The sequence below is a fragment of the Panthera leo genome, chromosome E3 (assembly GCF_018350215.1).
Source record: "Panthera leo isolate Ple1 chromosome E3, P.leo_Ple1_pat1.1, whole genome shotgun sequence".
Lineage (NCBI taxonomy): Eukaryota > Metazoa > Chordata > Mammalia > Carnivora > Felidae > Panthera > Panthera leo.
The window spans coordinates 2362787-2379611 of record NC_056694.1 but is presented as its reverse complement, the minus strand read 5'-3'; the positions used below and the strand labels follow the sequence as shown (position 1 = coordinate 2379611).

General features: G+C 53.0%; 1 protein-coding gene across 1 annotated transcript in view; it reads left to right on the top strand.

Annotated features, from left to right (window-relative positions):
• The first annotated feature begins 1671 nt into the window (after window positions 1–1671).
• CARD11 (caspase recruitment domain family member 11) overlaps window positions 1672–16825 on the top strand; it is a 140799-nt gene continuing 125645 nt past the window's right edge. Inside the window, 3 exon segments of the mRNA XM_042923015.1 lie at window positions 1672–1831; window positions 8961–9138; window positions 11721–11825. The gene's annotated coding sequence lies outside the window, so the exon portion shown is untranslated.

Sequence of the window (16825 nt, the reverse complement as noted above, 5' to 3'; positions counted from 1 at the left end):
GCATCACCGCCCTGAAATCTGCCGTTCCCGTCTTGATTACTGGGTCTTTTCCGCCACAGAATTAGTTTTCAGGGTACGGAGCAGCCTCTACCAACTGCAGCCTTTTTCAGAAGGGTGTTATTTACCAGCGTTAATTTTGCTCCTATCGCTACGTGCTTGAAAATAAGTATGAATCTTGTTTATTTTCATTTGCGGCTTGCACCAGCAAGGAGCAATTGGAACTAAATTATACGTGTTCAAGGAATGTACTCACATATTTCTGGGCTGTTGAGAAACATCTTGCCGGACAAAGCAGGGTTCAAACAAAGCTACAAACCAAACCGTTGTTAGCTTTAGGACCCCCCTTCCCCCAGAGCCCGGCCCTTGGGGCCACGACAGGCCTGGGAGTGGAGGGGGGTTTGTTTTAGTTGCAAAACCTGCTGGCAGTTTTGCTGTCTGTCTCTCTCCCATCCCTGGCAGGCAGGCCGAGGATCGCATCAACTTAATGGTTCCCAGCCCATTAGAAATGCAAACCTTTTTATTCCCTTGTAAATAAATCTCCGTTTATTTCCGGGGCTGCCGGAAAGGAATGAGGCGGACAAGGAAGGACTTTCTCAACCCAGTTATTCTCTGCTTCCTCCCAGGAGAAGCCCCTAGGGGGTGGGGGAGGCCCTCGGGGAGTTGAGAAGTCAACAAGCCTAGGCTGGGCTTGCAGCCAGCCAGGTAAGGTCCCTGCCCTCACCTGATGTGCCATCTAGCAAATGAGGAGGTCCCCGGAGCCACACGTGGTGACCTGAGTGGGAAGCGCTGGGGGGGGGGGGGGGGGGGACACAGAGGAGTCTGAGAAACAGTGGCAGGGACACCCCCTCTAGGCTGGGGACCCAGACAAGGGCTTTCTGAGCAGCCGGCCTGCACTCCTGACTCTGGCAGAGATCAGAGTTTTTCTGTTGGACTCCGATCAGGGATTGCCACCAGCTTTGTCGTTTACGGCGTGTAGAAGGTGCAGCATAAGCCTTAAACACCGTGTCACTGCAAATTTGTAAACGTTTCTGTTCCTCTTTTTATTTTTTTTATTTGTCATATTTTTGAGGGGGCAGGGGCAGAGGGAGAGGGAGAGAGAGAGAGAGCCCACGACTGCGGGATCGTGACCTGAGCAGAAATGAAGAGTCAGATACTCGCACGACTCAGCCACCCAGGCGCCTCTCTGTCCCTCTTGACCACCTGCCAATTCCTCAGATTTGAAGTTCGGATTTTTACACTCAAAATAAAACATTTAGGAATCCCCTGGGTTGGTTGCAGAAGAGACCCCGTTTCCCCACCCTTCCCGAAATGCGTGCCCTTTGACCCTGCAACGTCCCCAATGGAGAGGCTGGGTCTGTCTCCCAACCCCCGGAGCGAGAGTGCCCACGTGATTGCCTCCGGCCAATAGGATGCAGCAAAAGAGGTGGTGCGCAGGGAGGGAGCCTGGTCCTGGGGAGACCTGTTCTCTCTCCCTCTCCCTCTGCCTCTCCTCCTACCCATCATTCTCCCCGTCATTCTCCCAACCCCCTTCTCTCTCCCCCCCTCCCCCCTCTCTCTCCCCCCCCTCCCCCCTCTCTCTCCCTCCCCCGTCCCTCTCCCCTCCCCCTTCTCTCTCCCCCCTCCTTTCCCCCTCTCCCCCTCCCCCTCTCTCTCCCCATCCTTCTCCCTCCCCCACTTCTCTCTCCCCCCCCCCTCCTCTCCCCGTTCCCCAGCCCTCCGTCACCCTGACAACAAGCCCAGGCTCCCGAGAGCCATGAGAAACCACGTGGAGCACAGCGACATTGCTGTCGTCCCCAGCTGAGGACCCCCTGACGTCCAGTCCCTGCCACAGGTGAGCTCCGCTACCACCGGCAGAACCACCCACCCACCTGAAGACCCCTGAACGGTAACAAATGGGCAGGTGCAGATGAGTTTGCTGAGCGACCATAGCAAGACGCCCCCCCAGACTTGGTGGCTTAGACATCAGACCTGTATTTTTGTCAAAGTTCTCCAGGCTGGAAGTCCGAGATCGAGGTGTCAGCGGGGGTCGTTTCTTCTGAGCTCTCTCTCCTTGGATTGTAGATGGCCATCTTGTCCCCGTATCCTTACTTGGTCTTTCCTCTGTGTGCGTCCTAATCCTTTTTCCTTAGGGCCCACCCGCGTGGCTCATTTTCACTTGGTTACTTTACAGACCTGCTCTGCAAATACAGGCCCAGGCTGAGGTCCTGGGGGGAGTTAGGACTTCAGCACATGGCTTGGGGACGGGGAGACAGTTCGGGCCACGGCAGGACACCCGTTTCAGAAACTATGGCAGCAATTAGCAACAGGTGTCCTTAGCGGGTGCAGGGCGCTGCGTTGGCACTGGGTTACAAGCACGCTGGAGACAGGCTTCGGGCCCGCCCGGGAGCCCACAGTCTGTGGGTTTCCTTCACATGCAACCCCGTACCCAGGGCCAGCCACACGCATGCGCATAACACCCATCTCAGGCTAGAACCAGCCATCCCCGTCTGGCAGACTCCCGCTCTGACTTTGCCAAGCAGACTCCCAGAAACACAGGGGGAGAGAGAGAAAATTATACTCCCCCGTATCTCAACATTCACTCACATAATAAGCAGTTACATTTTGCTGCCCCAGGCAACAGCTTGTTCTGTTTTAATTAACTTGCCTTTTATTGAATTTCCATATCCGTCACCAAACATCAGCGCACCTTTCCGGGAGCGTGTAGGGTTGGCGATCACCGAGCGGTACGGGGGACGGTGTGGCTCACGTCGGGAGTTCATCTGTGCTTTGTTGCTCCTGCGGCGTGGCTGGGGTGGGGGCCGCAGGGAGAAGGCGTGACGGGGAGAGGAGAGCCGTGAGCACGCAGGGAGGCCACGACTCCGCCCTGTGGGGCACGGGGTTTGCATCTCGGTTCTGCTACGTAAAGGATGAGGCCCTCATGGAGAAGGGTCACCTTCTCCAGCATCTATCAAGGCCTTGTGGGGAGAAGGCAGGACCGATGCTGGCAAAGTCGGGGCGGACACGTAAATTCTGTCCCTTGCCTGGAAAGCCTCCTCGTTCCCCTCGGCTGGAAGATGTCAGCCCGACCCCCACCCCAGAAAACATTTGCTTCCACAAATGCACACGGACGCATCATCCTTGGCCCCGCTCTTCCCAGGGCAACCTTGTGTCAGGCCGGGTTTCCCAGAAGCAGACCTAAGATGGGCGTCAGAGTGCCCACGGCCCGAGGAGAGGGGCGGGGCTTCCCGTGCCTGGCCTGGTCGGTCATAGGGTGGGAGCCGCTCTGGGGGCCAAGCACCCCTAGGCGCTCCAGCTCTCTGTGCCCCGGGCAGGCAGCTCTGGAAATGGAAGGGGACCCAAGAGGATGTGGGCAGAGCATGGAAGCGAAATTTGAGGCCCAGTGCCCAAAGCCCACCGTCGCGAGGTTCATTGCCTGCCACAAGGGTTACCTTTATGTGTCAACCTGGCTGGACCACAGTATCCAGAGATGAGGTCAAGCACCAATCCAGATGTTGCCATGAAGGTGTTTTTTTAGATGAGACTCCTGGTGAAATCAGCGGCCCTTGAGTAAATCAGGCGACCCTCCGTGAGGTGGGTGGGCCTCACCCAATCAGGTGAAGGCCCTGCAAGAAAATGAGACTAGGAGAGGAACAGGGAGTTGTGCCAGTCACCTGTCAGAGGACGTGAGCTGTAACATCTTCCCTGGGACTCAGGTCTGCTGGCCTGCCCCACAGAGGATGGACTTGCCAGCCTCCATCATTGTGTCAGCCACTTTGTGAATCTGGGGATGGATAGGAATAGACGGAATTTTATCTCCAGAGAGATGCAGAGATAGGTATAGAGATAGATACGCAGAGATGGATATGTTTCTTTTTGCGCCTGCCTCTGTGGTGATCGCTGTCTCCGTGCGTAAAGCAAACCTCCATCCAGGTGAGGCTGGCGGCGGCGCCTCGCCCAAGGGCACAGCCGGGCTGGAACATCGAGATAGCTCACTGGCACGGCTGGTGTCACACAGCTGGCGCCCGGTGCCTCTGAGCTCCATCCTGGCCCCTCAGGCGGCCTGCGCTTTCTCACCGGCCGTGGCTGGGTTCTGAGAGGGGGCGTTCCTTACACGGAAACTGCAGGGTCCTCGTACCCAGCGGTGAAAGCTACGTAGCGTCACTTCTGATGCACCTGTTCCAGCCGATCACAGGGCCAGCCCAGATAGTCTCTCTTGGGCGTCCATCGCCCTGATTTTCCCAGAAAGTCCCCAAGATCTGGGGGGGGAGGGGTGCAGGGGGTGGACAGTGACAGCAGGAACGTCTCTTTCTTTAATGGAGGTAAAATTCGTGTAATGTAAAGTTAGCTGTTTTATTTTACTTTATTTTTAAAATTTTAGTTTTGAGTAATTTCCACACCCCACCTGGGGCTCTAGCTCACAACCCTGAGATCCTGAGTCACATGCTGTACTGACCGAGCCAGGCTAAAGTTAACCATTTTAAAGTGCACAACTCTCATGGGGCACCTGGGGGGTTCAGTTGGTTAAGCGTCCGACTTCGGCTCAGGTCATGGTCTCGTGGTTCGTGGGTTCGAGCCCCACGTCGGGCTCTGTGCTGACAGCTCAGAGCCTGGAGCCTATTTCGGATTCTGTGTCTCCCTCTCTGTCTGCTCCTATCCCGCTCATGCTCTCTCTCAAAAATAAATAAAGGTTAAAAAAAGGTTTTTTAAGTGCACGATTCACAATGTTGTGCAATCACCACCTCTACCTGGTTCCAAAACACTCTCACCCCAAAAGGGAATCCCGTACCGTGAAGCTGTCACTGCCCACTCCCTCCTTGTCACAGCCCCGGGCACCCACCGATCTGCGTTCTGACTCTGGGGATCTACCTATGCTGAATATTTCACGTAAAAGGAATTCTACAGCACGTGACCTTTTTGTGTCTGGCTTCTGTCACTTAGCATCTGTGTTCAGGATTTAGTTCCTTTTTATGGCTGAGTAGTGTTCTGCCGCGTGGACGTACCACAGTTTGTTTTATCCCCTCATCTGCTGATGGACATCTCCGTTCTCCTCTCCTGGCTGTTGTGGGCGGGGCAACTGTGCACAGATTCATGCATCAGTGTTTGAGTGCAGGAATTTATTTTCGAGACCATGCAGGCAGTTAGCAGCAGATCTTTGCAAGAATGTAGCTTCTCTGGCTCCCAATCTCACACATAATTCCTAGACTGTGTTAGAATTACACGCAGCCAAGGGATACAAGGATGGGGGGGCGCGGCCTGCCAGGTCCTGGCTCTTTCGGAGGTGATTTTAACAATGAATCAGAACCGGAAAATTGCTGCCACGCCGCGCGTCAGTTCCTTCCCAGATGTTCAGACAAGTCTGATACACAAATCAAGCCACCTGGCAATGAGGATTCAAAGAACCAAAGAGGGTTTGATCTTATTCTTTTACAAGATGAGAGTGTGACGCACACACATACACACACTCTCCATCCTGCCATAAGCTGAGCCCTGAAACAGCACCAAGCGTTTTTGCATACTTGGAATGGGTTCTCTAAAGATTTTTCCCAGCAAAGCGCGTCCAAGATAGTCTTTGGGGCCGGAGGATTTCTTTTATCTTCCCAAACCCAGGAGAGATCCACAGTAAATGACAGCTTCTGAGAAAATACGAGCATTGTGGCTCGAACGGAAAGAACCCGACATTTCCAGCTTTAAAACCTCTGCATTTCACGGGTCTCTGGAACTGTCTTTGTTACTGTGTTTTGAAAGAAACATTATCACCCCCAGGGGCCCCGGCAGGTTGCTGGCTTTGAGTTACGGCTTTGGATCTTGCTATATGTTGGTTGTTATGCAAAATTAATTATCTTGGTCATTTGAATGTTTTCCCCCAAACATAATATAATCTCATTACAGACTACTCCATACTAGAGTGAATCACGAGCCAGATTCCATTTAGGAAATTGAAGGTAATTTAGAGTTATATGATTTGCGGAAAAAAAAAAAAAAAGCCCCTTTCTCTGCTAAACGCTAATTTGGTCTGCCTCTGTAATGTAGGAGTGACATTCGTTTGGTTGGAGAATCGCTCTAAATGTGTAGGAGACTTGGGGCAGCCGAAGGGGCAGTTCAGAATTTTGGAGTGAGTTATCTGCAAACAGACGGTGCGTAAGAACTCTAGGCCCCATCCCGCCATGATCCTAGAAGGCCACCCCAGAGGGTGACATTTGTGTGCGCGTGGGCGGGCCAGCCCGTGCGCACACCTGCGAGAGAGCTGTGAGCGGAGAGAAGGCAAGGCCCGTGGAGAAAGCAGGAGGGGAAAAGAGCCTGGACCCGTCAGACAGGGACAGCAGGGTTGGAGCCTAGCGGTCTGTGACAGTGTGTTACGTAACAGTCTGTTACAGTGTGTGACAAAGTAACAAACACCGGCAGCTTAGACAACAGGAAGCTGTTTTCTCACAGTCCCAGACGCTGAAGTCTGAGATGCAGGTGTGGGCGGGGCGGCTGTCTTCCTAATGCCTCTCCCCTTGGTGCCCGGATGGCCTTCTTGTCCTGTGTCCTCACCTGCTCGTCCCCCGTGCCTGTCTGTGTCCTGACCTCCTCCTCTTAGAAGAACCCCAGTCAGAGCGGACTGGGAGCCGCCCTTGTGACCTCGCTTTACCTTAGTCACCTCTCTGCAGACCCCATCTCCGAACACAGCCACACGCAGGAGTGCCGGGGGCTAGGACTCCAGCACTTGAGTTTGCCGGGGATACGGTTCAGCCCAGAGAGGAGCGTGGAGCCAGGGTGCCCCCCAGTCAAGGTCCACCTCGTCCCACCCACGCGTCCGAAGCCGCCTAACCTGGCCTCCTGCTCCCACCCTCCCCCTTTCCTGGTGCTTTCCGCACACGGTAGCTGGGGTGAGCCATGTCCTTAAAACACCTCTCGGGTCCTGACGTTGCCCCCAGGCCTTCGGGTGGCCTTCCGGTATGTTCTGAGGAGACGCACACACTGCGGCAGGGGGCCACGACGGACCCCTGCCTCTCGCCGCCTCTGATCTGTGGTCATTCTACCTGAGACGCCCCTATCCTGGGTCTTTTCTTCCCTGCTACGTCTCCTTCTGCCAGGAGACGTTGTCTCGGCCTTGTCTCGGCCTCATCTCTAAGTCGGCTCACTCCTTTTCATCCTCGGGGTCTCCACTTAAACGTCACTTCCAAGAACATCTCCAGAAACGGTACGGTGGCTTTCAGCCCCGCCAGCGAAAGTTGAAGCGTCGGCCGCAGAGTCATGATCTCAGCGTTGGTGTCGAGGAAGCAGCCATGGGGAACTGGGGGGTTTTCAGCCTCGCCCGCCCTGATGAAGGCCCAGCGGGACGAGCTCACCATTCGTTCCCACTTTCCACACCCCGCTACAAGTGACGGATTACGGCTAAGGGTTCGGCTCCGTCGGGCCTGGGGCCCTCCCACCCAAACTCCTCTCCCACGAGATAGATCAAATTATAAGCCACAGAGACTGAAGTTGAGAAGTGTTTCCAGTGGCAGTGAGAGTCCCCATCAGACTTCTCCCTGGTTTCCTTTTTTTTTTTTTTTTTTTGGATTATTGTTATCCAAAAGCCTGTTCAAGCCAGTTGTTCCCTCCACCTTGGGGTTGTGGTTCTGAGTTAATAACCCTCAAAGAATTTAACAACCCTGTTCCGACTCCTGTAAGTACGATTGCTAGAGAAATGTCAGTACATCACGTGTGTAAATCATTCCTTAAAGAGTGATTCTCATTCCCTATGACATAATAGTCTCGGATCCTGAGACTAGGAGGGGAGTGTGAGTAGTTTATTGGGGAGTTGATTCCAGGAAGGGAAGTGTAGTCAGCTGAATAACACCCCCCCCCCCCCCCGCAAAGATATCCGAGTCCTAATCCCTGTGACTGTTACCTTGTGTGGCAAAAAAGGGTCTTTGCAGATGCGGTTAAGTTATAGATCTCGAGGCAGGGAGATTGTTCCGGTCTGGGAGAGGCCTTCAGACACTCGCAGGTGTCCTTATATGAGGGAGGCAGAGAGGGATTTGACCGCAGAAGAGGAGACCATGCGGAGACACAGACAGAAACTGGAGTGATGTGCCCATAATCCAAGGATGCCAGGGGTCACTGGGAACCACCAGAAACCGGAAAAGGCAAAGAAAGATTCTCCCCTAGAGCCTCCGGAGGGAGCGCGGTCCCACTGACGCCTGATGGCAGCCCAGGATGCTGATTTCAGACTTCTGGCCTCCAGAACTGTGAGGGCATAGTGTCTTCTGTGTCCAGCCACGTGGCTTGTGGTCATTTGTTCCAGAAGCCACGGGGGACCAATCCAGGAAGAAAGCAATACTGTGTATGTCACCAAGCAGCTCGCTGACGTGGCCAACCGGGCAGGGCTCACCCCTGCTGGGGGCGGTAGGACGATAGGAAGCTGTGGCTCACACCTCGGAAACACCCCAGGTGGAGGGTGGGGACCTGGGGACTTACTCACTGACTCTCGCGGATCATTGGTCGAAGGGGATCCGGGGGTGGGGGGAGGGCTCCACTCTCGGTCCCACCTGCAAACCAAGCCGGTGCTAAAAGCCAGAGAGGGTTCTCAGGAAGGGTTCTGGCTGCTGCAGTCGTGAGCCAGGGGCGGGCCAGCGTGCCCAGACATGGATGCCAACGAGCGCCACGCGAGCAGGGGATCGGCAATGTCCGCCGCACGTACGAAAATAAAGGAGAAGCCGAAGCGTACGTGCCCACGCTCGGGCACGGAGACGGAGCCCCCGCGAAGACGTTTTTCAGTGGGTAAATGCGGAAGCTGAGGGACGGAGCCAAGCGCCTCCCGCAGCTGCAGGGTCATCCACCCAAACAGCCGAGAACGGAAAGAACAGCCGGCACTGGCCGAGCGTTCACACCGACCAAACACTGGAGTCCTCTGTGCCCTGACCGTGCCACAGTCCCCTGGGAGTGCTGTAACTGATCACCGCACGCTGGGGCGGGGGCGGGCGGCTAAAACAACAGAACAGGTTCTCTCACAGGTCCGGAGGGCCACGAGTCCGCGATCAAGGTGCTGGGGGATCTGCCCCTTCTGGAGGCGCTCTCTGCTCCCTCCTCCCCGTGCCTTCGCTCCTGACGGTTGCAGGAATTCTTGGCATCCCTTGGCTTGCGGACACATCACTGCGGTCTCGGCTTCCGTCTTCACGGGACTTTCCCTGGGTGAGTCTGTCTGTGTGCTCTCCTCTTACAAGGACACCCATCATTGAGGGTCCACCCTCAGTCCAGGATGCTCTCCTCTCGAGACCCTTAGCTGACTCTATCTGCAAAGACCCTGCTTCCAAAGAACCACATTCTCAGGTGCCAGTGGACCTGAATTTGGGGGTGGGGGAAGGACTATCTGACCCGCCCTAAGTAGTAATTAGTATCTGCATTTTCGCGAATGAGGGAGCTGAGGTTGGTGGGTGAAGGACCGGGGACCCCACCGTGGGATCATAGGACATCGAAGTGCTCACCCTGTCCCCAGACCCGCTGCAGAGGCTCTGGAACGATTTGAAGCCTCTGAGAGAAGGCTCCCAGCAGAAGTGGCTCACTCTGGGCCACGCTCCCCTCACGCTCCATAAATATTTGGGTTGCATGGCAGAAATGAGTATTCCCAGAGGACCTCGAATTCCAGACTGCAGATGCAAATAGAGCATTTCTCTTTCGTGACTACCTGATGGGGACCTTTGCCCTGGAAACCCGGGGCGGGGGGCACAAGCTGGCCAAGATCAGCGGTGCACAGTCTGTGCTTGGGTCCTGGTGCTGTCCTCCTCGGCTTTCGAAAAACCTCCGCCACGATCGTTTCCTATTTTATCGCCTTTTTGCCTGGTTCTCCAACCGTTTCAAGCACACCGGAGCATCTTTTATTAACGGTCTGTCCTCCCGAAATTTATTTTTGGAAACAAATGAGTAAACAAAAGACACCGAACCCCAGCTTGATCCCAGTAACTCTGCAGACGCCAAGCAAACCGGGTCTCCTTTGGAGGTTCTTTGCCACTTACGAGGCTTTCAAGGGTCTCAGGAGTCGTTAATTTGTTGGCTCTTACGGAAGAATTTGGGCAGAGTCATGATGCACCCGATCTGTAGAAGGGAGGCTGGGATTCTTTGTGAATGTGGCCTCTGACCCTGACTGGACCATCTCCTCATAAAAGGGAAGCCCGGGGGCGCCTGGGGGGCTCAGTCCGTTAAGCGTCCGACTCTTGGTTTCCACTCAGGTCATGATCTCACGGTTTGTGAGTTTGAGCCCCACGTCAGGCTCTGCCCTGACAGCTCAGAGCCTGCTTGGGATTCTCTCTCTCTCCCTCTCTCTGCCCCTCCTCCACTTGTGTTCTCTCTTTCAAAATAAGTAAGCAGACATTTATATGTATATATATATATGTATGTATAGTATATACACATAATATACACATAATATTATACATAATTATGTACGTATGTGTGTGTGTATATATATATGTATATATACACACACATATATACGTATTTTTTTTTTTAAGGGAGACACAGGACTGTAGGCTTCAAGGCTCGCAGTTCACCATGGCCCGGTTTTCAAGGCCCAGCCGACAATTTTTCACTCTTATGCTCATCTTTAGTCAAAAAATGAAACAAAACACAAGGACAGAATTCTGAGGGGAAAATCTAGGTCCCAGCGCAATGAATTAGTCAAACCTGAAAAGCGACTTCCTCCAAACAGAATGACACATTTTCATCTCCGTTCTATCATCTTACAAGGAGGACGCTCGTCACAGTCCAGTTCTGACACCGACTACGAGTTCGGTCGAGTGTCGCAGCTAAGACCGTCCTCACTTCAGAGGCTCGCTGCGAGCCCAGAGGTCCCCAGGCCACCCACACTTCTGACCATCTGGCTACAGATTTGCAGCCCCCGGCGGTTCCCTCAGGTTCAATAATTCACAGGAACAACTGTTAGACCAAGAAAACACTGTGCTGACTTCTACTGTTTTGTGGTAAGGGCTGCAAATTAGGACCAGCCGAAAGAAGAGACCCATAGGCAAGGACTGGGAAGATGTTTCTCGTTCCCCACGCACACGTCTGATTACCACCCCAAAGCAGGGGGAGTCTTGGGGTCCAGTTTTTATTGGGGTTTCATGACCTGGGCGTGATCGATCGAATCCCTGGTCACGTGGTTGAACTCTGTCTCCAGCCCCTTCCCCTCCCCAGACATTGGGCTGACGTCACCCGACTTGGAGCCCCAACCCTGTAAGCACACAGTGGGTCCCTTCTGGTGTGCCACCCCCATCTTCGTCGTCTTGTTAGCATAAACCCAGGTGAGGGCTGAGCCCTGAGTGACAGATGCTCCTCTGTCATTTGGGAAATTGCAAGGATTCAGAAGCCCCCTCCCAGGACCCAGGGACACAGGTCAGCCAGACTCATCAACATCGACACATATCTGTCCAATCGAAGGGGCCCAGATGCAGAAAGTGTTCTCTCTCGTCTCCCACTGAAGAGACTCTTTTGGCAATGTGTCTGGTTTCCACTTCCTAAAGACGAGGGACTCTTGCTGGACTCTGATTGACAGGACGGGCTGGGAAGGGGGGGAAGGGAGCCCGCCAGCCAGGGCTTGGGGAGGAGTTGAGGCAGAGGGTGAGTTTGGCCATTAGGGTCTCGGGAGCAGCTGGGCACTAGGGACAGGAGGCGGGGGGCCTTGAGAAGCCACTTGGGTGGGCGTTAAGTTAGTCTCCCTGTAATATGTGTGGAGAGACGTGATGCAACTTAGGGCTGAAATTCATTTTAATTTTTGGCAGAGGACCTGTGCTTTGAAACACCTTCTCCCTCAAAGACCGAAGCTCGAGGCCCCTTCCCCTGGGAGGTCTCATGACTTCGTCCATATCTGGATCTTGCTTCTGAGAGTGAGTTTTCCCCACCTCACTCCCACCTCACGCTGCAAGCGGGAGCCAGTTCAAATGTGTGCGCTTCAGGCTCAAGGACAGGCAGCAAAGGCACGTGCTGGGCCTCACAGGATTCCGAGGGTGGATGTGCAAGGGCCCTGGGGCCTGAGGGCTGGTGGCTTGGTCATGAACGTAATCCGTGCTCTTTTCCGTACAACTGGATCCCTCTCGGCGCTGGGCAGGGGGCGAGGAATGGGAGGTGAGACTCATCAACAGAAGAGTAGGAGTCCCTGGTTCCACCATGAGTCAGCGGCCAGCCCCGGTAACCTCATCTGCAAAATGGGGACTGGCTTCCTCCGCGTGTTGGCAGAACTCCAAGGTTCCTCCCTTGGAATCGATTTTAGTGAGCACCCACTGGTTCCCTGTAGCTGCATGTGCATTTTTGTGCCCCCCGGGGCCTTGTCTAGACACTCCAGGAGCTGGTGGGTAAAGAACAGCTTCGCACTCCCCAGGGGGGGTCACCCCATGCCATTCTGAGCTGTCCCCAGAGCCCCCCAGGGGGCAGCGCTCCTCCATCCCCAGTGCTCACCTGTTCTCCAAGCGCGCTGTGTTCTCTGCCTCCCCAGCCTTGTTTCCTCCTGCTCCTACCTTGTTTCCTGGGATCCCCTCCCAAGTACACCATGTGCACAGAGTTCCCCGTCTCAGCCTTGGTTTCCGGGGAAGCCCAAACCAAGACCTGCAGTCATGGTGAGATTGAGCTACTCTGTGAAAGGGCTCAGCGCAGTGCGGGCACAGAGGCAGGTGCGCGAACCATCGGGTGCAGTCCTGACCCCCGGATGGGTGGGATTTGCACGGGAGGCTGGCGGTGGAGAGGGATGGCACGGTCCAGGCGCAGGGGAGCTGGTGGAAGCCTGGTACCAAGGCGGAGGAAAGAGCGCCCCCTGGGGGTGAGAGGAAGGGGACGCAGAGGTGGAAGGAGGGTCGGCCCGTTACTCAGCCAAGAACTTACCCTTATTGCCTCCTCGCTCCTAAGGAGGGGACGCTTAATTTCTCAGAGTCTGTGCCCACGGTCCCCCAGCCGTGTGCAGTTCCGTTTTCCTGGTCCCTGAGCCCACAGATCAGTCGCACACGTGGATTCCTGCACCGAGGCTGTGATACTTTTTTCCTCTTTATTGTTACTCCCCTTATTTATATCACTTTGGGCATAAAGCTTAATTGTAATCAGAGCGGCATTTTGTATCTATAAACCGCGACGCTTGTCTGACGCTTACCAGAGATGCTGGAAACTTTAAAGAAGCCACACAAAACTGTCCTTGGTTCCAGCTTCCACTTGAAGGCAAGTGTGTGGCGAGGGCAGGAGAGGACACAGATCAGATCACATGTTTACTCACCATCCCCACTGGCTTCTCACGACAAACGAGCGGGGCAGGAATTCTTAGCCCATTTCGCAGATACAGGAGAGAGCTTCCTGGAAACAAATGTGCTGGTCTCTCAGTTCAAGGTCATGTGACCCAGACCACACATTCCCAAAAGGCTTCCCACGCGCACCGGCGATAGCCCCAGATGAGACACGCCTGACACGTTAGAAGGACGACAGATTTCCTCCTACGGCTGTAAACCCACCCACGCCACCTTCCTGGGTAATGAATCAACACCTTTTTAAAGCAAGCCCTCTACTCGACGTGGGAAAAGCATGCTCGTATCGCCCTGTGTGTCAAAAGAGTCCGTTCCTTTCAGGAAAATGTTTCAAAACGCACGGTTTGGTGGCCATTTCTGGCACGTTGTCACATGTTAAGAATTGTGGGAACCTTAAAAGTGGCGATCTGAAAATACTGTAGTATGTATTTGGCCGCTGCTAAGAGAGTAAACCGTTAAAGTTGTCATCATGAGAAAAAAAATTTAACTATGTGTAGTGGTGGAAGTTAACCAAACTTACTGTGGTGAGCATTTCACAATATGTCCAGACCCCAAATCATTGTGCTGTGTACCTGAAACGAATACACTGTTACATATCAATCATATCTCAACAACACTGGGGGGGGGGGGTGGGGGAACAGTAAACGTCCCCATCATGAGATCCTAACCAAACGAAACAAAAAAGTAGCAACAATTCTTCACTCCAGACTCTACCAGAATGTAAGACTGTGCTTTGGATTTGGCCGTGGGCTGTGGCCTGCTGACCCTTCCCATGGTAGATGATGTGCTATCGGGAAAAAAAAATGGAGGTGTCCGTGGCCACCCCAGATTCCCAAGAGACCCTCTCTCAGCCCTCGTCCTCGTGCCGTTGATTCTATCTTGGGTTGGGGACCCCAGAAGCAGACCCTGAAACCAGATTGGAAGGCAAGTGACTTACACGGGAGGAGGTCCCCGAACGTCCCGGTGGGACAGTGACGGGGTAGGACGGGGAACGGACACAGTAAGCAAAAGCGTTCTGTTGACCCAGCTACCGCGGTGGGCAGCGGCAGCCGGTCCTGCTGGGGACCCCGACACAGGTGCACGGCAGAGTTACCTGCTACACAGGTGAGTGACAGTGACTTGGGGTAATCACCCTCCAGCCGCACCAGCCGTTCGCTGGGGTAGCTGAGGGCTGCGCGCGAGCCATGGAGACTCCCGGGTGAGCATGGCTGGTGATGATGGGGCCTTGGGGCCCAGAAGTGGCACATACCAGGGGACTCGAGTGGGGTGCTGGCAGCCCCCTCCTTCCGTGACCGCCTCTTTGGGAGCACGCACTTCCTTATTCAAAACAGCGCTCCTTTTTCTAGAAATAGCTAATCTCAGTTAGTGAGCTCACGTAAGGAAACCACTCTCTCCATTCCCCCCGCTCCATGTAAAAGGATTAGTAAATGAAAGTTTAAATATATATTTTTGACAAACCCAAGAACGCAAGCCCCTAGACGGTAGGGATGAGATCAGCGGGTTGTTTCTCCCCCCTTTTATTCATAGCACCTCGTTCCTTCCGAAGGCTCAGTACCAATGCCACGTTAACAAAACCTTCCACTCTGGGGCGGGTGGTGAAAGAAGGAGGCGCCAAGGTGGTGCAGGGGGTCGAGGCTGTCCCAGGGCGCCTTTTAACGGGAGAGAAACATAGCTGCAGCCGCGAGCCCAGGGTCACAGGATGAGCGACAGTACAGCCATGTCATTGTCACGGGCCCCGCTCCACCCAGGGGTGTGCGGACTGAACACTGCAGCCCCCGTGGCACTGTCATCCTGCACCCTCGGACCACGGGCCCCCAACCCCAGTGTTGAGACAGAGTGGACGGTGCCACTCAGTGGGTCCCCAGACCATCCCAGTCAACTCCGTAGCAGGTGTGAAGGGTCTTCTGGGCACAGGGTGGGGCGGGAGGCAGCAGTGGGCGCTGTGGCCCATCTCGTGGGTGGCCCGGTGTGTGCACCCAAGACGGATTGGTTCACACCCAAAGGACGGTTCAGAGGCTGCTGGAAAAACGGGGCACGCATCCTTGCACCGAGGGGTGTGGGCATTGGGTACCATCTGCTTTGGATGTGAGCAATAGAAAACACATTGTGGGGAATTTTACAATCAGACCAGCTAATTGCACCAGCAACGCTACATAATGCCAGTGATAAATTCCTCCTTAAAAAATACCTTTGATTTGTCTAAGTGCTAAACAATTGCTGTGGTTACTATAGGGTTTTAATCACGTATATGTGAGCCCCAGATTAGCACATGTTTATTACTTGAACTTGGATAAATACTGTATTCTACATAGGAATTCATGCAGTTCAACAGTCCACCCCCAACACACACCAGCTCAGCTACACAGCATGTTCCGTTCACAAGGGTGTTGCCATGGAAACAAGACAAGGTTGCATGTCTAAGCACTTCTGCTGGAGGGCCTGGCCAAGGCTATTAGGCAAGAAAAAGAAAGAACAGGTATACGGATTAGAAAAAAAAAAAATACGACTACCTCTCTGTACAGATGACATGATCCTGTATATGGAAGATCCCAAGAAATCCACTGAAACACTATTAAAGCTAATCAACGGTTTCAGGAAGATTGAGAGATACAAGATAAATATACAAAAATCAATTGCATTTCTGTACACTAGCAATAAACAATCTGAAAACAAAACCAAGAAAACTGTTTACAATATTTAGAAAAAGTTAAGGAGTGCCTGGGTGGCTCAGTCGGTTAAGCATTCAACTTTGGCTCAGGTCACGATTCCACGGTTGGTGGGTTCGAGCCCCACGTCATGCTCTATGCTGACAGCTCAGAGCCTGGAGCCTGTTTCAGATTCTATGTCTCTCTCTCTCTCTCTCTCTCTCTCTCTCAAAAATAAGTAAACATTAAAAAAAAAGAGGAAAGGAAAAGTTAAAACTATTTATTTACAATAGCATCAAAAGCAATAAAATAACTGAAGAATAAATTTAACAGAAGTGAAGACTTATACACTGAAAACCATAAACATATCATTGAAAGACATTAAAGATGTAAATAAATGAGAAGACATCCCATGTTTGTCCTCCTCAAATTGATATACAGATTCAACACAATTCCTAGCAAAACCTTCTCTGCCTGTTTAGCAAAAATTGACGAGCTGGCCCTAAAAGTCATGCGGAAATTTAAAGACCCCAGAACAGCCAAGACAATCTTGCAAATGAATAACAAAGTTGAAGAACTCATACCTTCTGATTTCAAAGCTCACTACCAAGCTAATGTAATCAGTGTGTTGTAGTATTAGCTTAAGGATGGACATGTACATAATGGAATAAAATTGAGACTCTGAAAATAAACCTTTATTTATAGACAGTTGATTTTCAACAAAGAGGCCAAAACAATTCATTGAGAGAACTGTCTTTTCAATTAGGGTGCTGGGACAAAGAGAGGTCTACCCACAAAAGAATGAATTTGGATTCCTACCTCACTCTATACACAAATATTACATCAAAGTGGATCCCACACCTAAATGTAAGGACTAAACTTATGACCCTCTTGGAAGAAAACGTGAGTATACATTTGTGATCTCGGATTAGTCACTGATTCCTTAGATATTTCACCAGT